The sequence below is a fragment of the Narcine bancroftii genome, chromosome 5 (assembly GCF_036971445.1).
Source record: "Narcine bancroftii isolate sNarBan1 chromosome 5, sNarBan1.hap1, whole genome shotgun sequence".
Taxonomy (NCBI): Eukaryota; Metazoa; Chordata; class Chondrichthyes; order Torpediniformes; family Narcinidae; genus Narcine; species Narcine bancroftii.
Window position 1 is genome coordinate 156,316,810 of NC_091473.1, and position 26,303 is coordinate 156,343,112.

Genomic DNA, 26,303 nt, shown 5'->3' on the forward strand with positions numbered 1-26,303 from the left:
GGCGGGGAATCAGAGGCAGGGAATCAGACGCGGGGAATCAGAGGCGGGGAATCATAGCTGGCGAATCAGAGGCGGGGAATGAGATATGGGGAATCAGAGGCGGGGAATCAGAGGCGGGGAAACAGTGGCGAGGAATCAGATATGGGGAATCAGAGGTGGCGAATCAAAGGCGGTGAATCAGAGATGGGGAATCAGAGGCGGGGAATCAGAGGCAGGGGATCAAACACGGGGAATCAGAGGCGGGGAATCAGAGCTGTGGAATCAGAGGCGGGGAATCAGAGTTGGGGAATCAGAGGCGGGGAATCAGAGCTGGGGAATTCAGATATGGGTAATCAGAGGTGGGGAATCAGAGGCAGGGAGTCGGATGTGCGGAATCAGAGATGGGGAATCAGAGGCAGGGAATCAGAATCAGAAGCGGGGAATCAGAGGCCGGGAATCAGAGGCCGGGAATAAGATGCTGGGAATGAGAGGCCGGGAATCAGAGGTGGGGAATCAGAGTCCGGGAATCAGAGATGGGGATTCAGAGGCGGGGAATGAGATATGGAGAATCAGAGGCGGGGAATCAGAGGCGGGGAAACAGAGGTGGGGAATCAGATATGTGGAATCAGAGGTGGCGAATCAAAGGCGGTGAATCAGAGATGGGGAATCAGAGGCGGGGAATCAGAGGCAGGGAATCAAACACGGGAAATCAGAGGCGGGGAATCAGAGCTGGGGAATCAGAGGCGGGGAATCTGAGTTGGGGAATCAGAGGCAGGGAATCAGATATGGGGAAACAGGGGCAGGGAATCAGAGGCGGGGAAACAGAGGCGGGGAATCAGATATGGGGAATCAGAGGTTGGGAATCAGAGGCAGGGAATCAGAGGCGGGGAAACAGAGGCGGGGAATCAGATATGGGGAATCAGAGGTGGCGAATCAAAGGTGGTGAAACAGAGATGGGGAATCAGGGCAGGGAATCAGAGGCAGGGAATCAAACACGGGGAATCAGAGCTGGGGAATCAGAGGCGGGAAATTAGAGTTGGGGAATCAGAGGAGGGGAATCAGAGGCGGGGAAACAGAGGCGGGGAATCAGATATGGGGAATCAGAGGTGGGGAATCAGAGGTTGAGAATCAGAGGCAGGGAATCAGAGGCGGGGAATCAGAGGCGGGGAATCAGAGGCAGGGAATCAGATGTGCGGAATCGGAGATGGTGAATCAGAGGCAGGGAATCAGAGGCGGGGAATCAGAAGCGGGGAATCAGAGGCCGGGAATCAGATATTGGGAAACAGAGGTGGGGAATCAGAGGCGGGGAAACAGAGGCGGGGAATCAGATATGGGGAATCAGAGGTGGGGAATCAGAGGTTGGGAATCATAGGCGGGGAATCAGAGCTGGGGAATCAGAGGTGGGGAATCAGAGTTGGGGAATCAGAGGCGGGGACTTAGATATTGGGAAACAGAGGCGGGGAATCAGAGGCGGGGAAACAGAGGGGGGTAATCAGAGGCAGGGAATCAGATGTGCGGAATCAGAGATGGGGAATCAGAGGCAGGGAATCAGAATCAGAAGCAGGGAATCAGAGGCCGGGATTCAGAGGCCGGAATCAGATGCCGGGAATAAGAGGCCGGGAATCAGAGGTGGGGAATCAGAGTCCGGGAATCAGAGATGGGGATTCAGAGGCGGGGAATGAGATATGGGGAATCAGAGGCGGTGAATCAGAGATGGGGAATCAGAGGCCGGGAATCAGAGGCAGGGAATCAAACACGGGGAATCAGAGGCGGGGAATCAGAGCTGGGGAATCAGAGGCGGGGAATCAGAGTTGGGGAATCAGAGGTTGGGAATCAGAGGAAGGGAATCAGAGGCGAGGAATCAGAGCTGGGGAATCAGAGGCGGGGAATCAGAATTGGGGAATCAGAGATGGGGAATCAGAGGCGGGGAATCAGACGCGGGGAATCAGCGGTGGTGAATCAGAGATGTGGAATCAGAGGCGGGGAATCAGAGGCAGGGAATCAGACGCGGGGAATCAGAGGCGGGGAATCATAGCTGGCGAATCAGAGGCGGAGAATCAGAGGTGGGGAATCAGAGGCGGGGAATCAGATATTGGGAATCAGAGGTGGGGAATCAGAGGCGGGGAAACAGAGGCGGGGAATCAGATATGGGGAATCAGAGGTGGGGAATCAGAGGTTGTGAATCAGAGATGGGGAATCAGAGGCGGGGAATCAGAGGCCGGTAATCAGACGCGGGGAATCAGAGGCGGGGAATCAGACATGGGAAATTAGAGACAGGGAATCAGAGTTGGGGATTCAGAGGCGGGGAATCAGATATGGGGAAACAGAGGCGGGGAATCAGAGGCGGGCAAATAGAGGCGGGGATCAGATACGGGGAAACAGAGGCGGGGAATCTGAGGCGGGGAAACAGAGGCGGGGAATCAGATATGGGGAATCAGAGGTGGGGAATCAGACGCAGGGAATCATTATGGGAAATCAGAGGTGGGGAATCAGAGGTTGGGAATCAGAGGAAGGGAATCAGAGGCGAGGAATCAGAGCTGGGGAATCACAGGCGGGGAATCAGATATTGGGAATCAGAGGCGGGGAATCAGAGGTGGGGAATCAGAGGCGGGGAATCAGATATTGGGAATCAGAGGTGGTGAATCAGAGGCGGGGAAACAGAGGCGGGGAATCAGATATGGGGAATCAGAGGTGGGGAATCAGAGGTTGTGAATCAGAGATGGGGAATCAGAGGCGGGGAATCAGAGGCCGGTAATCAGACGCGGGGAATCAGAGGCGGGGAATCAGACATGGGAAATTAGAGACAGGGAATCAGAGTTGGGGATTCAGAGGCGGGGAATCAGATATGGTGAAACAGAGGCGGGGAATCAGAGGCGGGCAAATAGAGGCGGGGATCAGATACGGGGAAACAGAGGCGGGGAATCAGAGGCGGGGAAACAGAGGCGGGGAATCAGATATGGGGAATCAGAGGTGGGGAATCAGACGCAGGGAATCATTATGGGAAATCAGAGGTGGGGAATCAGAGGTTGGGAATCAGAGGAAGGGAATCAGAGGCGAGGAATCAGAGCTGGGGAATCAGAGGCGGGGAATCAGAATTGGGGAATCAGAGATGGGGAATCAGAGATGGGGAATCAGAGGCGGGGAATCAGACGCGGGGAATCAGCGGTGGTGAATCAGAGATGTGGAATCAGAGGCGGGGAATCAGAGGCAGGGAATCAGACGCGGGGAATCAGAGGCGGGGAATCATAGCTGGCGAATCAGAGGCGGGGAATCAGAGGTGGGGAATCAGAGGCGGGGAATCAGATATTGGGATTCAGAGGTGGGGAATCAGAGGCGGGGAAACAGAGGCGGGGAATCAGATATGGGAAATCAGAGGTGGGGAATCAGAGGTTGTGAATCAGAGATGGGGAATCAGAGGCGGGGAATCAGAGGCGGGGAATCAGATATGGGGAAACAGAGGCGGGGAATCAGAGGCGGGCAAATAGAGGCGGGGATCAGATATGGGGAAACAGAGGCGGGGAATCAGAGGCGGGGAAACAGAGGCGGGGAATCAGATATGGGGAATCAGAGGTGGGGAATCAGAGGTTGGGAATCAGAGATGCGGAATTGGAGGCGGGGAATGGGATATGGGGAATCAGAGGCGGGGAATCAGAGGCGGGGAAACAGAGGCGGGGAATCAGATATGGGGAATCAGAGGCGGGGAATCAGAGGCGGGCAAATAGAGGCGGGGATCAGATATGGGGAAACAGAGGCGGGGAATCAGAGGCGGGGAAACAGAGGCGGGGAATCAGATATGGGGAATCAGAGGTGGGGAATCAGAGGTTGGGAATCAGAGATGCGGAATTGGAGGCGGGGAATGGGATATGGGGAATCAGAGGCGGGGAATCAGAGGCGGGGAAACAGAGGCGGGGAATCAGATATGGGGAATCAGAGGTGTGGAATCAGAGGTTGGGAATCAGAGGTTGGGAATCAGAGGCAGGGAATCAGAGGCTTGGAATCAGTTGCAGGGAATCAGATGCGGGGAATCAGAGGCGGTGAATCAGAGCTGGGGAATCAGAGGCGGGGAATCAGAGTTGGGGAATCAGAGGCGGGGAATCAGACGCAGGGAATCAATATGGGAAATCAGAGGTGGGGAATCAGACGCAGGGAATCAATATGGGAAATCAGAGTTGGGGAATCAGAGGTTGGGAATCAGAGGAAGGGAATCAGAGGCGAGGAATCAGAGCTGGGGAATCAGAGGCGGGGAATCAGAATTGGGGAATCAGAGATGGGGAATCAGAGATGGGGAATCAGAGGCGGGGAATCAGACGCGTGGAATCAGAGGTGGTGAATCAGAGATGTGGAATCAGATGCGGGGAATCAGAGGCAGGGAATCAGACGCGGGGAATCAGAGGCGGGGAATCATAGCTGGCGAATCAGAGGCGGGGAATGAGATATGGGGAATCAGAGGCGGGGAATCAGAGGCGGGGAAACAGTGGCGAGGAATCAGATATGGGGAATCAGAGGTGGCGAATCAAAGGCGGTGAATCAGAGATGGGGAGTCAGAGGCGGGGAATCAGAGGCAGGGGATCAAACACGGGGAATCAGAGGCGGGGAATCAGAGCTGTGGAATCAGAGGCGGGGAATCAGAGTTGGGGAATCAGAGGCGGGGAATCAGAGCTGGGGAATCAGAGGTGGGGAATCAGAGTCGGGGAATCAGAGGCAGGGAGTCGGATGTGCGGAATCAGAGATGGGGATTCAGAGGTGGGGAATCAGAGGCGGTGAATCTGAGATGGGGAATCAGAGGCGGGGAATCAGAGGCAGGTTATCAGACACGGGGATTCAGAGGCTGGGAATCAGACGGGGGGAATCAAAGGCGGGGAATGAAGCTGGGGAATCAGAGGCAGGGAATCAGAGTTGGGGATTCAGAGGCGGGGAATCAGATATGGGGAAACAGAGGCGGGGAATCAGAGGCGGGCAAACAGAGGCGGGGAATTAGATATGGGGAATCAGAGGTGGGGAATCAGAGGCAGGTAATCAGATGTGTGGAATCAGAGATGGGGAATCAGAGGCAGGGAATCAGAATCAGAAGCGGGGAGTCAGAGGCCGGGAATCAGAGGCCTGGAATCAGATGCTGGGAATAAGAGGCCGGGAATCAGAGGTGGGGAATCAGAGTCCGGGAATCAGAGATGGGATTCAGAGGCGGGGAATGAGATATGGAGAATCAGAGGCGGGGAATCAGAGGCGGGAAAACAGAGGTGGGGAATCAGATATGGGGAATCAGAGGTGGCGAATCAAAGGTGGTGAATCAGAGATGGGGAATCAGAGGAGGGGAATCAGAGGCAGGGAATCAAACACGGGGAATCAGAGGCGGGGAATCAGAGCTGGGGAATCAGAGGCTGGGAATCAAAGTTGGGGAATCAGAGGCAGGGAATCAGATATGGGGAAACAGGGGCGGGGAATCAGAGGCAGGGAAACAGAGGCGGGGATTCAGATATGGGGAATCAGAGGCGGGGAATTAGAGTTGGGGAATCAGAGGCGGGGAATCAGAGGCGGGGAAACAGAAGCGGGGAATCAAACACGGGGAATCAGAGGTGGGGAATCAGAGGTTGGGAATCAGAGGCAGGGAATCAGAGGCGGGGAATCAGAGGCGGGGAATCAGAGGCAGGGAATCAGATGTGCGGAATCGGAGATGGGGAATCAGAGGCAGGGAATCAGAGGCGGGGAATCAGAGGCGGGGAATCAGAGGCCGGGAATCAGATATGGGGAAACAGAGGCGGGGAATCAGAGGCGGGGAAACAGAGGCTGGGAATCAGATATGGGGAATCAGAGGTGGGGAATCAGAGGTTGGGAATCAGAGGCAGGGAATCAGGGGCTTGGAATCAGACGCAGGGAATCAGATGCGGGGAATCAGAGGCGGGGAATCAGAGCTGGGGAATCAGAGTTTGGGAATCAGAGGCGGGGAATTAGATATGGGGAAACAGAGGCGGGGAATCAGATATGGGGAATCAGAGGCGGGGAATCAGAGGCGCGGAAAGAGAGGCGGGGAATCAGATATGGGGAATCAGAGGTGGGGAATCAGATATGGGGAAACAGAGGCGGGGAATCAGAGGCGGGGAATCAGATATGGGGAATCAGATATGGGGAATCAGAGGCGGGGAATCAGAGGCGCGGAAAGAGAGGCGGGGAATCAGATATGGGGAATCAGAGGTGGGGAATCAGATATGGGGAAACAGAGGCGGGGAATCAGAGGCGGGGAAACAGAGGCAGGGAATCAGATATGGGGATTCAGAGGTGGGGAATCAGAGGTTGGGAATCAGAGGTGGGGATCAGAGTCGGGAAATCAGAGGCAGGGAATCAGATGTGCGGAATCAGAGATGGGGAATCAGAGGTGGGGAATCAGAGGCTGTGAATCAGAGATGGGGAATCAGAGGTGGGGAATCAGAGGCAGGAAATCAGACACGGGGATTCAGAGGCTGGGAATCAGACGGGGGGAATCAAAGGCGGGGAATCTGAGCTGGGGAATCAGAGGCAGGGAATCAGAGTTGGGGATTCAGAGGCAGGGAATTAGATATGGGGAATCAGAGGTGGGGAATCAGAGGTGGTGAATCAGAGATGGGGAATCACAGGCGGGGAATCAGAGGCAGGGAATAGAACGCGGGGAATCAGAGGCAGGGAATCAGAGTTGGGGCATCAGAGGTTGGGAATTAGATATGGGGAAACAGAGGCGGGGAATCAGAGGCAGGGAATCAGATGTGCGGAATCAGAGATGGGGAATCAGAGGTGGGGAATCAGAGGCTGTGAATCAGAGATGGGGAATCAGAGGTGGGGAATCAGAGGCAGGAAATCAGACACGGGGATTCAGAGGCTGGGAATCAGACGGGGGGAATCAAAGGCGGGGAATCAGAGCTGGGGAATCAGAGGCAGGGAATCAGAGTTGGGGATTCAGAGGCGGGGAATCAGATATGGGGAAACAGAGGCGGGGAATCAGAGGCGGGCAAACAGAGGCGGGGAATTAGATATGGGGAATCAGAGGTGGGGAATCAGAGGTGGTGAATCAGAGATGGGGAATCACAGGCGGGGAATCAGAGGCAGGGAATAGAACGCGGGGTATCAGAGGCAGGGAATCAGAGTTGGGGCATCAGAGGTTGGGAATTAGATATGGGGAAAAAGAGGTGGGGAATCAGAGGCGGGGAAACAGAGGCGGGAAGTCAGATATGGGTAATCAGAGGTGGGGAATCAGAGATGTGGAATCAGAGGCGGGGAATCAGAGGCAGGGAATCAGACGCGGGGAATCAGAGGCGGGGAATCATAGCTGGCGAATCAGAGGCGGGGAATGAGATATGGGGAATCAGAGGCGGGGAATCAGAAGCGGGGAAACAGTGGCGAGGAATCAGATATGGGGAATCAGAGGTGGCGAATCAAAGGCGGTGAATCAGAGATGGGGAATCAGAGGCGGGGAATCAGAGGCAGGGGATCAAACACGGGGAATCAGAGGCGGGGAATCAGAGCTGTGGAATCAGAGGCGGGGAATCAGAGTTGGGGAATCAGAGGCGGGGAATCAGAGCTGGGGAAGTCAGATATGGGTAATCAGAGGTGGGGAATCAGAGGCAGGGAGTCGGATGTGCGGAATCAGAGATGGGGAATCAGAGGCAGGGAATCAGAATCAGAAGCGGGGAATCAGAGGCCGGGAATCAGAGGCCGGGAATAAGATGCTGGGAATGAGAGGCCGGGAATCAGAGGTGGGGAATCAGAGTCCGGGAATCAGAGATGGGGATTCAGAGGCGGGGAATGAGATATGGAGAATCAGAGGCGGGGAATCAGAGGCGGGGAAACAGAGGTGGGGAATCAGATATGTGGAATCAGAGGTGGCGAATCAAAGGCGGTGAATCAGAGATGGGGAATCAGAGGCGGGGAATCAGAGGCAGGGAATCAAACACGGGAAATCAGAGGCGGGGAATCAGAGCTGGGGAATCAGAGGCGGGGAATCTGAGTTGGGGAATCAGAGGCAGGGAATCAGATATGGGGAAACAGGGGCAGGGAATCAGAGGCGGGGAAACAGAGGCGGGGAATCAGATATGGGGAATCAGAGGTTGGGAATCAGAGGCAGGGAATCAGAGGCGGGGAAACAGAGGCGGGGAATCAGATATGGGGAATCAGAGGTGGCGAATCAAAGGTGGTGAAACAGAGATGGGGAATCAGGTCAGGGAATCAGAGGCAGGGAATCAAACACGGGGAATCAGAGCTGGGGAATCAGAGGCGGGAAATTAGAGTTGGGGAATCAGAGGAGGGGAATCAGAGGCGGGGAAACAGAGGTGGGGAATCAGAGGTTGAGAATCAGAGGCAGGGAATCAGAGGCGGGGAATCAGAGGCGGGGAATCAGAGGCAGGGAATCAGATGTGCGGAATCGGAGATGGTGAATCAGAGGCAGGGAATCAGAGGCGGGGAATCAGAAGCGGGGAATCAGAGGCCGGGAATCAGATATTGGGAAACAGAGGTGGGGAATCAGAGGCGGGGAAACAGAGGCGGGGAATCAGATATGGGGAATCAGAGGTGGGGAATCAGAGGTTGGGAATCATAGGCGGGGAATCAGAGCTGGGGAATCAGAGGTGGGGAATCAGAGTTGGGGAATCAGAGGCGGGGACTTAGATATTGGGAAACAGAGGCGGGGAATCAGAGGCGGGGAAACAGAGGGGGGTAATCAGAGGCAGGGAATCAGATGTGCGGAATCAGAGATGGGGAATCAGAGGCAGGGAATCAGAATCAGAAGCAGGGAATCAGAGGCCGGGATTCAGAGGCCGGAATCAGATGCCGGGAATAAGAGGCCGGGAATCAGAGGTGGGGAATCAGAGTCCGGGAATCAGAGATGGGGATTCAGAGGCGGGGAATGAGATATGGGGAATCAGAGGCGGTGAATCAGAGATGGGGAATCAGAGGCCGGGAATCAGAGGCAGGGAATCAAACACGGGGAATCAGAGGCGGGGAATCAGAGCTGGGGAATCAGAGGCGGGGAATCAGAGTTGGGGAATCAGAGGTTGGGAATCAGAGGAAGGGAATCAGAGGCGAGGAATCAGAGCTGGGGAATCAGAGGCGGGGAATCAGAATTGGGGAATCAGAGATGGGGAATCAGAGGCGGGGAATCAGACGCGGGGAATCAGCGGTGGTGAATCAGAGATGTGGAATCAGAGGCGGGGAATCAGAGGCAGGGAATCAGACGCGGGGAATCAGAGGCGGGGAATCATAGCTGGCGAATCAGAGGCGGAGAATCAGAGGTGGGGAATCAGAGGCGGGGAATCAGATATTGGGAATCAGAGGTGGGGAATCAGAGGCGGGGAAACAGAGGCGGGGAATCAGATATGGGGAATCAGAGGTGGGGAATCAGAGGTTGTGAATCAGAGATGGGGAATCAGAGGCGGGGAATCAGAGGCCGGTAATCAGACGCGGGGAATCAGAGGCGGGGAATCAGACATGGGAAATTAGAGACAGGGAATCAGAGTTGGGGATTCAGAGGCGGGGAATCAGATATGGGGAAACAGAGGCGGGGAATCAGAGGCGGGCAAATAGAGGCGGGGATCAGATACGGGGAAACAGAGGCGGGGAATCAGAGGCGGGGAAACAGAGGCGGGGAATCAGATATGGGGAATCAGAGGTGGGGAATCAGACGCAGGGAATCATTATGGGAAATCAGAGGTGGGGAATCAGAGGTTGGGAATCAGAGGAAGGGAATCAGAGGCGAGGAATCAGAGCTGGGGAATCAGAGGCGGGGAATCAGAATTGGGGAATCAGAGATGGGGAATCAGAGATGGGGAATCAGAGGCTGGGAATCAGACGCTGGGAATCAGCGGTGGTGAATCAGAGATGTGGAATCAGAGGCGGGGAATCAGAGGCAGGGAATCAGACGCGGGGAATCAGAGGCGGGGAATCATAGCTGGCGAATCAGAGGCGGGGAATCAGAGGTGGGGAATCAGAGGCGGGGAATCAGATATTGGGAATCAGAGGTGGGGAATCAGAGGCGGGGAAACAGAGGCGGGGAATCAGATATGGGGAATCAGAGGTGTGGAATCAGAGGTTGTGAATCAGAGATGGGGAATCAGAGGCGGGGAATCAGAGGCCGGTAATCAGACGCGGGGAATCAGAGGCGGGGAATCAGACATGGGAAATTAGAGGCAGGGAATCAGAGTTGGGGATTCAGAGGCGGGGAATCAGATATGGGGAAACAGAGGCGGGGAATCAGAGGCGGGCAAATAGAGGCGGGGATCAGATATGGGGAAACAGAGGCGGGGAATCAGAGGCGGGGAAACAGAGGAGGGGAATCAGATATGGGGAATCAGAGGTGGGGAATCAGAGGTTGGGAATCAGAGATGCGGAATTGGAGGCGGGGAATGGGATATGGGGAATCAGAGGCGGGGAATCAGAGGCGGGGAAACAGAGGCGGGGAATCAGATATGGGGAATCAGAGGTGTGGAATCAGAGGTTGGGAATCAGAGGTTGGGAATCAGAGGCAGGGAATCAGAGGCTTGGAATCAGTTGCAGGGAATCAGATGCGGGGAATCAGAGGCGGGGAATCAGAGCTGGGGAATCAGAGGTGGGGAATCAGAGTTGGGGAATCAGAGGCGGGGACTTAGATATTGGGAAACAGATATGGGGAATCAGAGGTGGGGAATCAGAGGCAGGGAATCAGATGTGCGGAATCAGAGATGGGGAATCAGAGGCAGGGAATCAGAATCAGACGCAGGGAATCAGAGGCCGGGAATCAGAGGCCGGAATCAGATGCCGGGAATAAGAGGCCGGGAATCAGAGGGGGGGAATCAGAGTCCGGGAATCAGAGATGGGGATTTAGAGGCGGGGAATGAGATATGGGGAATCAGAGGCGGGGAATCAGAGGCGGAGAAACAGAGGCGGGGAATCAGATATGGGGAATCAGAGGTTGCGAATCAAAGGCGGTGAATCAGAGATGGGGAATCAGAGGCCGGGAATCAGAGGCAGGGAATCAAACACGGGGAATCAGATGCGGGGAATCAGAGCTGGGGAATCAGAGGCGGGGAATCAGAGTTGGGGAATCAGAGGCGGGGAATCAGACGCAGGGAATCAATATGGGAAATCAGAGGTGGGGAATCAGACGCAGGGAATATATATGGGAAATCAGAGTTGGGGAATCAGAGGTTGGGAATCAGAGGAAGGGAATCAGAGGCGAGGAATCAGAGCTGGGGAATCAGAGGCGGGGAATCAGAATTGGGGAATCAGAGATGGGGAATCAGAGATGGGGAATCAGAGGCGGGGAATCAGACGCGTGGAATCAGAGGTGGTGAATCAGAGATGTCGAATCAGAGGCGGGGAATCAGAGGCAGGGAATCAGACGCGGGGAATCAGAGGCGGGGAATCATAGCTGGCGAATCAGAGGTGGGGAATGAGATATGGGGAATCAGAGGCGGGGAATCAGAGGCGGGGAAACAGTGGCGAGGAATCAGATATGGGGAATCAGAGGTGGCGAATCAAAGGCGGTGAATCAGAGATGGGGAATCAGAGGCGGGGAATCAGAGGCAGGGGATCAAACACGGGGAATCAGAGGCGGGGAATCAGAGCTGTGGAATCAGAGGCGGGGAATCAGAGCTGTGGAATCAGAGGCGGGGAATCAGAGCTGGGGAATCAGAGGTGGGGAATCAGAGTCGGGGAATCAGAGGCAGGTAGTCGGATGTGCGGAATCAGAGATGGGGAATCAGAGGTGGGGAATCAGAGGCGGTGAATCTGAGATGGGGAATCAGAGGCGGGGAATCAGAGGCAGGTTATCAGACACGGGGATTCAGAGGCTGGGAATCAGACGGGGGGAATCAAAGGCGGGGAATGAAGCTGGGGAATCAGAGGCAGGAAATCAGAGTTGGGGATTCAGAGGCGGGGAATCAGATATGGGGAAACAGAGGCGGGGAATCAGAGGCGGGCAAACAGAGGCGGGGAATTAGATATGGGGAATCAGTGGTGGGGAATCAGAGGTGGTTTATCAGAGATGGGGAATCACAGGCGGGGAATCAGAGGCAGGGAATAGAACGCGGGGAATCAGAGGCAGGGAATCAGAGCTGGGGAATCAGAGGCGGGGAATCATAGTTGGGAATCAGAGGCGGGGAATCAGATATGGGGAAACAGAGGCGGGGAATCAGGGGCGGGGAAACAGAGGCGGGGAATCAGATATGGGGAATCGGATGCGGGGAATCAGAGGCGGGGAATCAGATATGGGGAATCAGAGGTGGGGAATCAGAGGCAGGTAATCAGATGTGCGGAATCAGAGATGGGGAATCAGAGGCAGGGAATCAGAATCAGAAGCGGGGAGTCAGAGGCCGGGAATCAGAGGCCTGGAATCAGATGCTGGGAATAAGAGGCCGGGAATCAGAGGTGGGGAATCAGAGTCCGGGAATCAGAGATGGGGATTCAGAGGCGGGGAATGAGATATGGGGAATCAGAGGCGGGGAATCAGAGGCGCGGAAAGAGAGGCGGGGAATCAGATATGGGGAATCAGAGGGGGGAATAAGATATGGGGAAACAGAGGCGGGGAATCAGAGGCGGGGAAACAGAGGTGGGGAATCAGAGTCCGGGAATCAGAGTTGGGGCATCAGAGGTTGGGAATTAGATATGGGGAAACAGAGGCGGGGAATCAGAGGCGGGGAAACAGAGGCGGGAAGTCAGATATGGGTAATCAGAGGTGGGGAATCAGAGGCAGGGAATCAGATGTGCCGAATCAGAGATGGGGAATCAGAGGCAGGGAATCAGAATCAGAAGCGGGGAATCAGAGGCCGGGAATCAGAGGCCGGGAATAAGATGCTGGGAATGAGAGGCCGGGAATCAGAGGTGGGGAATCAGAGTCCGGGAATCAGAGATGGGGATTCAGAGGCGGGGAATGAGATATGGAGAATCAGAGGCGGGGAATCAGAGGCGGGGAAACAGAGGTGGGGAATCAGATATGTGGAATCAGAGGTGGCGAATCAAAGGCGGTGAATCAGAGATGGGGAATCAGAGGCGGGGAATCAGAGGCAGGGAATCAAACACGGGAAATCAGAGGCGGGGAATCAGAGCTGGGGAATCAGAGGCAGGGAATCAGAGTTGGGGATTCAGAGGCAGGGAATTAGATATGGGGAATCAGAGGCGGGGAATCAGAGGCGCGGAAAGAGAGGCGGGGAATCAGATATGGGGAATCAGAGGGGGGAATAAGATATGGGGAAACAGAGGCGGGGAATCAGAGGCGGGGCATCAGATATGGGGAATCAGATATGGGGAATCAGAGGCGGGGAATCAGAGGCGCGGAAAGAGAGGCGGGGAATCAGATATGGGGAATCAGAGGTGGGGAATCAGATATGGGGAAACAGAGGCGGGGAATCAGAGGCGGGGAAACAGAGGCAGGGAATCAGATATGGGGATTCAGAGGTGGGGAATCAGAGGTTGGGAATCAGAGGTGGGGATCAGAGTCGGGAAATCAGAGGCAGGGAATCAGATGTGCGGAATCAGAGATGGGGAATCAGAGGTGGGGAATCAGAGGCTGTGAATCAGAGATGGGGAATCAGAGGTGGGGAATCAGAGGCAGGAAATCAGACACGGGGATTCAGAGGCTGGGAATCAGACGGGGGGAATCAAAGGCGGGGAATCTGAGCTGGGGAATCAGAGGCAGGGAATCAGAGTTGGGGATTCAGAGGCAGGGAATTAGATATGGGGAATCAGAGGTGGGGAATCAGAGGTGGTGAATCAGAGATGGGGAATCACAGGCGGGGAATCAGAGGCAGGGAATAGAACGCGGGGAATCAGAGGCAGGGAATCAGAGTTGGGGCATCAGAGGTTGGGAATTAGATATGGGGAAACAGAGGCGGGGAATCAGAGGCAGGGAATCAGATGTGCGGAATCAGAGATGGGGAATCAGAGGTGGGGAATCAGAGGCTGTGAATCAGAGATGGGGAATCAGAGGTGGGGAATCAGAGGCAGGAAATCAGACACGGGGATTCAGAGGCTGGGAATCAGACGGGGGGAATCAAAGGCGGGGAATCAGAGCTGGGGAATCAGAGGCAGGGAATCAGAGTTGGGGATTCAGAGGCGGGGAATCAGATATGGGGAAACAGAGGCGGGGAATCAGAGGCGGGCAAACAGAGGCGGGGAATTAGATATGGTGAATCAGAGGTGGGGAATCAGAGGTGGTGAATCAGAGATGGGGAATCACAGGCGGGGAATCAGAGGCAGGGAATAGAACGCGGGGTATCAGAGGCAGGGAATCAGAGTTGGGGCATCAGAGGTTGGGAATTAGATATGGGGAAAAAGAGGCGGGGAATCAGAGGTGGGGAAACAGAGGCGGGAAGTCAGATATGGGTAATCAGAGGTGGGGAATCAGAGATGTGGAATCAGAGGCGGGGAATCAGAGGCAGGGAATCAGACGCGGGGAATCAGAGGCGGGGAATCATAGCTGGCGAATCAGAGGCGGGGAATGAGATATGGGGAATCAGAGGCGGGGAATCAGAGGCGGGGAAACAGTGGCGAGGAATCAGATATGGGGAATCAGAGGTGGCGAATCAAAGGCGGTGAATCAGAGATGGGGAATCAGAGGCGGGGAATCAGAGGCAGGGGATCAAACACGGGGAATCAGAGGCGGGGAATCAGAGCTGTGGAATCAGAGGCGGGGAATCAGAGTTGGGGAATCAGAGGCGGGGAATCAGAGCTGGGGAAGTCAGATATGGGTAATCAGAGGTGGGGAATCAGAGGCAGGGAGTCGGATGTGCGGAATCAGAGATGGGGAATCAGAGGCAGGGAATCAGAATCAGAAGCGGGGAATCAGAGGCCGGGAATCAGAGGCCGGGAATAAGATGCTGGGAATGAGAGGCCGGGAATCAGAGGTGGGGAATCAGAGTCCGGGAATCAGAGATGGGGATTCAGAGGCGGGGAATGAGATATGGAGAATCAGAGGCGGGGAATCAGAGCCGGGGAAACAGAGGTGGGGAATCAGATATGTGGAATCAGAGGTGGCAAATCAAAGGCGGTGAATCAGAGATGGGGAATCAGAGGCGGGGAATCAGAGGCAGGGAATCAAACACGGGAAATCAGAGGCGGGGAATCAGAGCTGGGGAATCAGAGGCGGGGAATCTGAGTTGGGGAATCAGAGGCAGGGAATCAGATATGGGGAAACAGGGGCAGGGAATCAGAGGCGGGGAAACAGAGGCGGGGAATCAGATATGGGGAATCAGAGGTTGGGAATCAGAGGCAGGGAATCAGAGGCGGGGAAACAGAGGCGGGGAATCAGATATGGGGAATCAGAGGTGGCGAATCAAAGGTGGTGAAACAGAGATGGGGAATCAGGGGAGGGAATCAGAGGCAGGGAATCAAACACGGGGAATCAGAGCTGGGGAATCAGAGGCGGGAAATTAGAGTTGGGGAATCAGAGGAGGGGAATCAGAGGCGGGGAAACAGAGGCGGGGAATCAGATATGGGGAATCAGAGGTGGGGCATCAGAGGTTGAGAATCAGAGGCAGGGAATCAGAGGCGGGGAATCAGAGGCGGGGAATCAGAGGCAGGGAATCAGATGTGCGGAATCGGAGATGGTGAATCAGAGGCAGGGAATCAGAGGCGGGGAATCAGAAGCGGGGAATCAGAGGCCGGGAATCAGATATTGGGAAACAGAGGTGGGGAATCAGAGGCGGGGAAACAGAGGCGGGGAATCAGATATGGCGAATCAGAGGTGGGGAATCAGAGGTTGGGAATCATAGGCGGGGAATCAGAGCTGGGGAATCAGAGGTGGGGAATCAGAGTTGGGGAATCAGAGGCGGGGACTTAGATATTGGGAAACAGAGGCGGGGAATCAGAGGCGGGGAAACAGAGGGGGGTAATCAGAGGCAGGGAATCAGATGTGCGGAATCAGAGATGGGGTATCAGAGGCAGGGAATCAGAATCAGAAGCAGGGAATCAGAGGCCGGGATTCAGAGGCCGGAATCAGATGCTGGGAATAAGAGGCCGGGAATCAGAGGTGGGGAATCAGAGTCCGGGAATCAGAGATGGGGATTCAGAGGCGGGGAATGAGATATGGGGAATCAGAGGCGGTGAATCAGAGATGGGGAATCAGAGGCCGGGAATCAGAGGCAGGGAATCAAACACGGGGAATCAGAGGCGGGGAATCAGAGCTGGGGAATCAGAGGCGGGGAATCAGAGTTGGGGAATCAGAGGTTGGGAATCAGAGGAAGGGAATCAGAGGCGAGGAATCAGAGCTGGGGAATCAGAGGCGGGGAATCAGAATTGGGGAATCAGAGATGGGGAATCAGAGGCGGGGAATCAGACGCGGGGAATCAGCGGTGGTGAATCAGAGATGTGGAATCAGAGGCGGGGAATCAGAGGCAGGGAATCAGACGCGGGGAATCAGAGGCGGGGAATCATAGCTGGCGAATCAGAGGCGGAGAATCAGAGGTGGGGAATCAGAGGCGGGGAATCAGATATTGGGAATCAGAGGTGGGGAATCAGAGGCGGGGAAACAGAGGCGGGGAATCAGATATGGGGAATCAGAGGTGGGGAATCAGAGGTTGTGAATCAGAGATGGGGAATCAGAGGCGGGGAATCAGAGGCCGGTAATCAGACGCGGGGAATCAGAGGCGGGGAATCAGACATGGGAAATTAGAGACAGGGAATCAGAGTTGGGGATTCAGAGGCGGGGAATCAGATATGGGGAAACAGAGGCGGGGAATCAGAGGCGGGCAAATAGAGGCGGGGATCAGATACGGGGAAACAGAGGCGGGGAATCAGAGGCGGGGAAACAGAGGCGGGGAATCAGATATGGGGAATCAGAGGTGGGGAATCAGACGCAGGGAATCATTATGGGAAATCAGAGGTGGGGAATCAGAGGTTGGGAATCAGAGGAAGGGAATCAGAGGCGAGGAATCAGAGCTGGGGAATCAGAGGCGGGGAATCAGAATTGGGGAATCAGAGATGGGGAATCAGAGATGGGGAATCAGAGGCTGGGAATCAGACGCTGGGAATCAGCGGTGGTGAATCAGAGATGTGGAATCAGAGGCGGGGAATCAGAGGCAGGGAATCAGACGCGGGGAATCAGAGGCGGGGAATCATAGCTGGCGAATCAGAGGCGGGGAATCAGAGGTGGGGAATCAGAGGCGGGGAATCAGATATTGGGAATCAGAGGTGGGGAATCAGAGGCGGGGAAACAGAGGCGGGGAATCAGATATGGGGAATCAGAGGTGTGGAATCAGAGGTTGTGAATCAGAGATGGGGAATCAGAGGCGGGGAATCAGAGGCCGGTAATCAGACGCGGGGAATCAGAGGCGGGGAATCAGACATGGGAAATTAGAGGCAGGGAATCAGAGTTGGGGATTCAGAGGCGGGGAATCAGATATGGGGAAACAGAGGCGGGGAATCAGAGGCGGGCAAATAGAGGCGGGGATCAGATATGGGGAAACAGAGGCGGGGAATCAGAGGCGGGGAAACAGAGGCGGGGAATCAGATATGGGGAATCAGAGGTGGGGAATCAGAGGTTGGGAAACAGAGATGCGGAATTGGAGGCGGGGAATGGGATATGGGGAATCAGAGGCGGGGAATCAGAGGCGGGGAAACAGAGGCGGGGAATCAGATATGGGGAATCAGAGGTGTGGAATCAGAGGTTGGGAATCAGAGGTTGGGAATCAGAGGCAGGGAATCAGAGGCTTGGAATCAGTTGCAGGGAATCAGATGCGGGGAATCAGAGGCGGGGAATCAGAGCTGGGGAATCAGAGGTGGGGAATCAGAGTTGGGGAATCAGAGGCGGGGACTTAGATATTGGGAAACAGAGGCGGGGAATCAAAGGTGGGGAAACAGAGGCGGGGAATCAGATATGGGGAATCAGAGGTGGGGAATCAGAGGCAGGGAATCAGATGTGCGGAATCAGAGATGGGGAATCAGAGGCAGGGAATCAGAATCAGACGCAGGGAATCAGAGGCCGGGAATCAGAGGCCGGAATCAGATGCCGGGAATAAGAGGCCGGGAATCAGAGGTGGGGAATCAGAGTCCGGGAATCAGAGATGGGGATTTAGAGGCGGGGAATGAGATATGGGGAATCAGAGGCGGGGAATCAGAGGCGGAGAAACAGAGGCGGGGAATCAGATATGGGGAATCAGAGGTTGCGAATCAAAGGCGGTGAATCAGAGATGGGGAATCAGAGGCCGGGAATCAGAGGCAGGGAATCAAACACGGGGAATCAGATGCGGGGAATCAGAGCTGGGGAATCAGAGGCGGGGAATCAGAGTTGGGGAATCAGAGGCGGGGTATCAGACGCAGGGAATCAATATGGGAAATCAGAGGTGGGGAATCAGACGCAGGGAATATATATGGGAAATCAGAGTTGGGGAATCAGAGGTTGGGAATCAGAGGAAGGGAATCAGAGGCGAGGAATCAGAGCTGGGGAATCAGAGGCGGGGAATCAGAATTGGGGAATCAGAGATGGGGAATCAGAGATGGGGAATCAGAGGCGGGGAATCAGACGCGTGGAATCAGAGGTGGTGAATCAGAGATGTGGAATCAGAGGCGGGGAATCAGAGGCAGGGAATCAGACGCGGGGAATCAGAGGCGGGGAATCATAGCTGGCGAATCAGAGGTGGGGAATGAGATATGGGGAATCAGAGGCGGGGAATCAGAGGCGGGGAAACAGTGGCGAGGAATCAGATATGGGGAATCAGAGGTGGCGAATCAAAGGCGGTGAATCAGAGATGGGGAATCAGAGGCGGGGAATCAGAGGCAGGGGATCAAACACGGGGAATCAGAGGAGGGGAATCAGAGCTGTGGAATCAGAGGCGGGGAATCAGAGCTGTGGAATCAGAGGCGGGGAATCAGAGCTGGGGAATCAGAGGTGGGGAATCAGAGTCGGGGAATCAGAGGCAGGTAGTCGGATGTGCGGAATCAGAGATGGGGAATCAGAGGTGGGGAATCAGAGGCGGTGAATCTGAGATGGGGAATCAGAGGCGGGGAATCAGAGGCAGGTTATCAGACACGGGGATTCAGAGGCTGGGAATCAGACGGGGGGAATCAAAGGCGGGGAATGAAGCTGGGGAATCAGAGGCAGGGAATCAGAGTTGGGGATTCAGAGGCGGGGAATCAGATATGGGGAAACAGAGGCGGGGAATCAGAGGCGGGCAAACAGAGGCGGGGAATTAGATATGGGGAATCAGTGGTGGGGAATCAGAGGTGGTTTATCAGAGATGGGGAATCACAGGCGGGGAATCAGAGGCAGGGAATAGAACGCGGGGAATCAGAGGCAGGGAATCAGAGCTGGGGAATCAGAGGCGGGGAATCATAGTTGGGAATCAGAGGCGGGGAATCAGATATGGGGAAACAGAGGCGGGGAATCAGGGGCGGGGAAACAGAGGCGGGGAATCAGATATGGGGAATCGGATGCGGGGAATCAGAGGCGGGGAATCAGATATGGGGAATCAGAGGTGGGGAATCAGAGGCAGGTAATCAGATGTGCGGAATCAGAGATGGGGAATCAGAGGCAGGGAATCAGAATCAGAAGCGGGGAGTCAGAGGCCGGGAATCAGAGGCCTGGAATCAGATGCTGGGAATAAGAGGCCGGGAATCAGAGGTGGGGAATCAGAGTCCGGGAATCAGAGATGGGGATTCAGAGGCGGGGAATGAGATATGGAGAATCAGAGGCAGGGAATCAGAGTTGGGGATTCAGAGGCGGGGAATCAGATATGGGGAAACAGAGGCGGGGAATCAGAGGCGGGCAAACAGAGGCGGGGAATTAGATATGGTGAATCAGAGGTGGGGAATCAGAGGTGGTGAATCAGAGATGGGGAATCACAGGCGGGGAATCAGAGGCAGGGAATAGAACGCGGGGTATCAGAGGCAGGGAATCAGAGTTGGGGCATCAGAGGTTGGGAATTAGATATGGGGAAAAAGAGGCGGGGAATCAGAGGCGGGGAAACAGAGGCGGGAAGTCAGATATGGGTAATCAGAGGTGGGGAATCAGAGATGTGGAATCAGAGGCGGGGAATCAGAGGCAGGGAATCAGACGCGGGGAATCAGAGGCGGGGAATCATAGCTGGCGAATCAGAGGCGGGGAATGAGATATGGGGAATCAGAGGCGGGGAATCAGAGGCGGGGAAACAGTGGCGAGGAATCAGATATGGGGAATCAGAGGTGGCGAATCAAAGGCGGTGAATCAGAGATGGGGAATCAGAGGCGGGGAATCAGAGGCAGGGGATCAAACACGGGGAATCAGAGGCGGGGAATCAGAGCTGTGGAATCAGAGGCGGGGAATCAGAGTTGGGGAATCAGAGGCGGGGAATCAGAGCTGGGGAAGTCAGATATGGGTAATCAGAGGTGGGGAATCAGAGGCAGGGAGTCGGATGTGCGGAATCAGAGATGGGGAATCAGAGGCAGGGAATCAGAATCAGAAGCGGGGAATCAGAGGCCGGGAATCAGAGGCCGGGAATAAGATGCTGGGAATGAGAGGCCGGGAATCAGAGGTGGGGAATCAGAGTCCGGGAATCAGAGATGGGGATTCAGAGGCGGGGAATGAGATATGGAGAATCAGAGGCGGGGAATCAGAGCCGGGGAAACAGAGGTGGGGAATCAGATATGTGGAATCAGAGGTGGCAAATCAAAGGCGGTGAATCAGAGATGGGGAATCAGAGGCGGGGAATCAGAGGCAGGGAATCAAACACGGGAAATCAGAGGCGGGGAATCAGAGCTGGGGAATCAGAGGCGGGGAATCTGAGTTGGGGAATCAGAGGCAGGGAATCAGATATGGGGAAACAGGGGCAGGGAATCAGAGGCGGGGAAACAGAGGCGGGGAATCAGATATGGGGAATCAGAGGTTGGGAATCAGAGGCAGGGAATCAGAGGCGGGGAAACAGAGGCGGGGAATCAGATATGGGGAATCAGAGGTGGCGAATCAAAGGTGGTGAAACAGAGATGGGGAATCAGGGCAGGGAATCAGAGGCAGGGAATCAAACACGGGGAATCAGAGCTGGGGAATCAGAGGCGGGAAATTAGAGTTGGGGAATCAGAGGAGGGGAATCAGAGGCGGGGAAACAGAGGCGGGGAATCAGATATGGGGAATCAGAGGTGGGGCATCAGAGGTTGAGAATCAGAGGCAGGGAATCAGAGGCGGGGAATCAGAGGCGGGGAATCAGAGGCAGGGAATCAGATGTGCGGAATCGGAGATGGTGAATCAGAGGCAGGGAATCAGAGGCGGGGAATCAGAAGCGGGGAATCAGAGGCCGGGAATCAGATATTGGGAAACAGAGGTGGGGAATCAGAGGCGGGGAAACAGAGGCGGGGAATCAGATATGGCGAATCAGAGGTGGGGAATCAGAGGTTGGGAATCATAGGCGGGGAATCAGAGCTGGGGAATCAGAGGTGGGGAATCAGAGTTGGGGAATCAGAGGCGGGGACTTAGATATTGGGAAACAGAGGCGGGGAATCAGAGGCGGGGAAACAGAGGGGGGTAATCAGAGGCAGGGAATCAGATGTGCGGAATCAGAGATGGGGTATCAGAGGCAGGGAATCAGAATCAGAAGCAGGGAATCAGAGGCCGGGATTCAGAGGCCGGAATCAGATGCTGGGAATAAGAGGCCGGGAATCAGAGGTGGGGAATCAGAGTCCGGGAATCAGAGATGGGGATTCAGAGGCGGGGAATGAGATATGGGGAATCAGAGGCGGTGAATCAGAGATGGGGAATCAGAGGCCGGGAATCAGAGGCAGGGAATCAAACACGGGGAATCAGAGGCGGGGAATCAGAGCTGGGGAATCAGAGGCGGGGAATCAGAGTTGGGGAATCAGAGGTTGGGAATCAGAGGAAGGGAATCAGAGGCGAGGAATCAGAGCTGGGGAATCAGAGGCGGGGAATCAGAATTGGGGAATCAGAGATGGGGAATCAGAGGCGGGGAATCAGACGCGGGGAATCAGCGGTGGTGAATCAGAGATGTGGAATCAGAGGCGGGGAATCAGAGGCAGGGAATCAGACGCGGGGAATCAGAGGCGGGGAATCATAGCTGGCGAATCAGAGGCGGAGAATCAGAGGTGGGGAATCAGAGGCGGGGAATCAGATATTGGGAATCAGAGGTGGGGAATCAGAGGCGGGGAAACAGAGGCGGGGAATCAGATATGGGGAATCAGAGGTGGGGAATCAGAGATTGTGAATCAGAGATGGGGAATCAGAGGCGGGGAATCAGAGGCCGGTAATCAGACGCGGGGAATCAGAGGCGGGGAATCAGACATGGGAAATTAGAGAAAGGGAATCAGAGTTGGGGATTCAGAGGCGGTGAATCAGATATGGGGAAACAGAGGCGGGGAATCAGAGGCGGGCAAATAGAGGCGGGGATCAGATACGGGGAAACAGAGGCGGGGAATCAGAGGCGGGGAAACAGAGGCGGGGAATCAGATATGGGGAATCAGAGGTGGGGAATCAGACGCAGGGAATCATTATGGGAAATCAGAGGTGGGGAATCAGAGGTTGGGAATCAGAGGAAGGGAATCAGAGGCGAGGAATCAGAGCTGGGGAATCAGAGGCGGGGAATCAGAATTGGGGAATCAGAGATGGGGAATCAGAGATGGGGAATCAGAGGCTGGGAATCAGACGCTGGGAATCAGCGGTGGTGAATCAGAGATGTGGAATCAGAGGCGGGGAATCAGAGGCAGGGAATCAGACGCGGGGAATCAGAGGCGGGGAATCATAGCTGGCGAATCAGAGGCGGGGAATCAGAGGTGGGGAATCAGAGGCGGGGAATCAGATATTGGGAATCAGAGGTGGGGAATCAGAGGCGGGGAAACAGAGGCGGGGAATCAGATATGGGGAATCAGAGGTGTGGAATCAGAGGTTGTGAATCAGAGATGGGGAATCAGAGGCGGGGAATCAGAGGCCGGTAATCAGACGCGGGGAATCAGAGGCGGGGAATCAGACATGGGAAATTAGAGGCAGGGAATCAGAGTTGGGGATTCAGAGGCGGGGAATCAGATATGGGGAAACAGAGGCGGGGAATCAGAGGCGGGCAAATAGAGGCGGGGATCAGATATGGGGAAACAGAGGCGGGGAATCAGAGGCGGGGAAACAGAGGCGGGGAATCAGATATGGGGAATCAGAGGTGGGGAATCAGAGGTTGGGAATCAGAGATGCGGAATTGGAGGCGGGGAATGGGATATGGGGAATCAGAGGCGGGGAATCAGAGGCGGGGAAACAGAGGCGGGGAATCAGATATGGGGAATCAGAGGTGTGGAATCAGAGGTTGGGAATCAGAGGTTGGGAATCAGAGGCAGGGAATCAGAGGCTTGGAATCAGTTGCAGGGAATCAGATGCGGGGAATCAGAGGCGGGGAATCAGAGCTGGGGAATCAGAGGTGGGGAATCAGAGTTGGGGAATCAGAGGCGGGGACTTAGATATTGGGAAACAGAGGCGGGGAATCAAAGGTGGGGAAACAGAGGCGGGGAATCAGATATGGGGAATCAGAGGTGGGGAATCAGAGGCAGGGAATCAGATGTGCGGAATCAGAGATGGGGAATCAGAGGCAGGGAATCAGAATCAGACGCAGGGAATCAGAGGCCGGGAATCAGAGGCCGGAATCAGATGCCGGGAATAAGAGGCCGGGAATCAGAGGTGGGGAATCAGAGTCCGGGAATCAGAGATGGGGATTTAGAGGCGGGGAATGAGATATGGGGAATCAGAGGCGGGGAATCAGAGGCGGAGAAACAGAGGCGGGGAATCAGATATGGGGAATCAGAGGTTGCGAATGAAAGGCGGTGAATCAGAGATGGGGAATCAGAGGCCGGGAATCAGAGGCAGGGAATCAAACACGGGGAATCAGATGCGGGGAATCAGAGCTGGGGAATCAGAGGCGGGGAATCAGAGTTGGGGAATCAGAGGCGGGGAATCAGACGCAGGGAATCAATATGGGAAATCAGAGGTGGGGAATCAGACGCAGGGAATATATATGGGAAATCAGAGTTGGGGAATCAGAGGTTGGGAATCAGAGGAAGGGAATCAGAGGCGAGGAATCAGAGCTGGGGAATCAGAGGCGGGGAATCAGAATTGGGGAATCAGAGATGGGGAATCAGAGATGGGGAATCAGAGGCGGGGAATCAGACGCGTGGAATCAGAGGTGGTGAATCAGAGATGTGGAATCAGAGGCGGGGAATCAGAGGCAGGGAATCAGACGCGGGGAATCAGAGGCGGGGAATCATAGCTGGCGAATCAGAGGTGGGGAATGAGATATGGGGAATCAGAGGCGGGGAATCAGAGGCGGGGAAACAGTGGCGAGGAATCAGATATGGGGAATCAGAGGTGGCGAATCAAAGGCGGTGAATCAGAGATGGGGAATCAGAGGCGGGGAATCAGAGGCAGGGGATCAAACACGGGGAATCAGAGGCGGGGAATCAGAGCTGTGGAATCAGAGGCGGGGAATCAGAGCTGTGGAATCAGAGGCGGGGAATCAGAGCTGGGGAATCAGAGGTGGGGAATCAGAGTCGGGGAATCAGAGGCAGGTAGTCGGATGTGCGGAATCAGAGATGGGGAATCAGAGGTGGGGAATCAGAGGCGGTGAATCTGAGATGGGGAATCAGAGGCGGGGAATCAGAGGCAGGTTATCAGACACGGGGATTCAGAGGCTGGGAATCAGACGGGGGGAATCAAAGGCGGGGAATGAAGCTGGGGAATCAGAGGCAGGGAATCAGAGTTGGGGATTCAGAGGCGGGGAATCAGATATGGGGAAACAGAGGCGGGGAATCAGAGGCGGGCAAACAGAGGCGGGGAATTAGATATGGGGAATCAGTGGTGGGGAATCAGAGGTGGTTTATCAGAGATGGGGAATCACAGGCGGGGAATCAGAGGCAGGGAATAGAACGCGGGGAATCAGAGGCAGGGAATCAGAGCTGGGGAATCAGAGGCGGGGAATCATAGTTGGGAATCAGAGGCGGGGAATCAGATATGGGGAAACAGAGGCGGGGAATCAGGGGCGGGGAAACAGAGGCGGGGAATCAGATATGGGGAATCGGATGCGGGGAATCAGAGGCGGGGAATCAGATATGGGGAATCAGAGGTGGGGAATCAGAGGCAGGTAATCAGATGTGCGGAATCAGAGATGGGGAATCAGAGGCAGGGAATCAGAATCAGAAGCGGGGAGTCAGAGGCCGGGAATCAGAGGCCTGGAATCAGATGCTGGGAATAAGAGGCCGGGAATCAGAGGTGGGGAATCAGAGTCCGGGAATCAGAGATGGGGATTCAGAGGCGGGGAATGAGATATGGGGAATCAGAGGCGGGGAATCAGAGGCGCGGAAAGAGAGGCGGGGAATCAGATATGGGGAATCAGAGGGGGGAATAAGATATGGGGAAACAGAGGCGGGGAATCAGAGGCGGGGAATCAGATATGGGGAATCAGATATGGGGAATCAGAGGCGGGGAATCAGAGGCGCGGAAAGAGAGGCGGGGAATCAGATATGGGGAATCAGAGGTGGGGAATCAGATATGGGGAAACAGAGGCGGGGAATCAGAGGCGGGGAAACAGAGGCAGGGAATCAGATATGGGGATTCAGAGGTGGGGAATTAGAGTTTGGGAATCAGAGGTGGGGATCAGAGTCGGGAAATCAGAGGCAGGGAATCAGATGTGCGGAATCAGAGATGGGGAATCAGAGGTGGGGAATCAGAGGCTGTGAATCAGAGATGGGGAATCAGAGGTGGGGAATCAGAGGCAGGAAATCAGACACGGGGATTCAGAGGCTGGGAATCAGACGGGGGGAATCAAAGGCGGGGAATCTGAGCTGGGGAATCAGAGGCAGGGAATCAGAGTTGGGGATTCAGAGGCAGGGAATTAGATATGGGGAATCAGAGGTGGGGAATCAGAGGTGGTGAATCAGAGATGGGGAATCACAGGCGGGGAATCAGAGGCAGGGAATAGAACGCGGGGAATCAGAGGCAGGGAATCAGAGTTGGGGCATCAGAGGTTGGGAATTAGATATGGGGAAACAGAGGCGGGGAATCAGAGGCGGGGAAACAGAGGCGGGAAGTCAGATATGGGTAATCAGAGGTGGGGAATCAGAGGCAGGGAATCAGATGTGCGGAATCAGAGATGGGGAATCAGAGGCAGGGAATCAGAATCAGAAGCGGGGTATCAGAGGCCGGGAATCAGAGGCCGGGAATAAGATGCTGGGAATGAGAGGCCGGGAATCAGAGGTGGGGAATCAGAGTCCGGGAATCAGAGATGGGGATTCAGAGGCGGGGAATGAGATATGGAGAATCAGAGGCGGGGAATCAGAGGCGGGGAAACAGAGGTGGGGAATCAGATATGTGGAATCAGAGGTGGCGAATCAAAGGTGGTGAATCAGAGATGGGGAATCAGAGGCGGGGAATCAGAGGCAGGGAA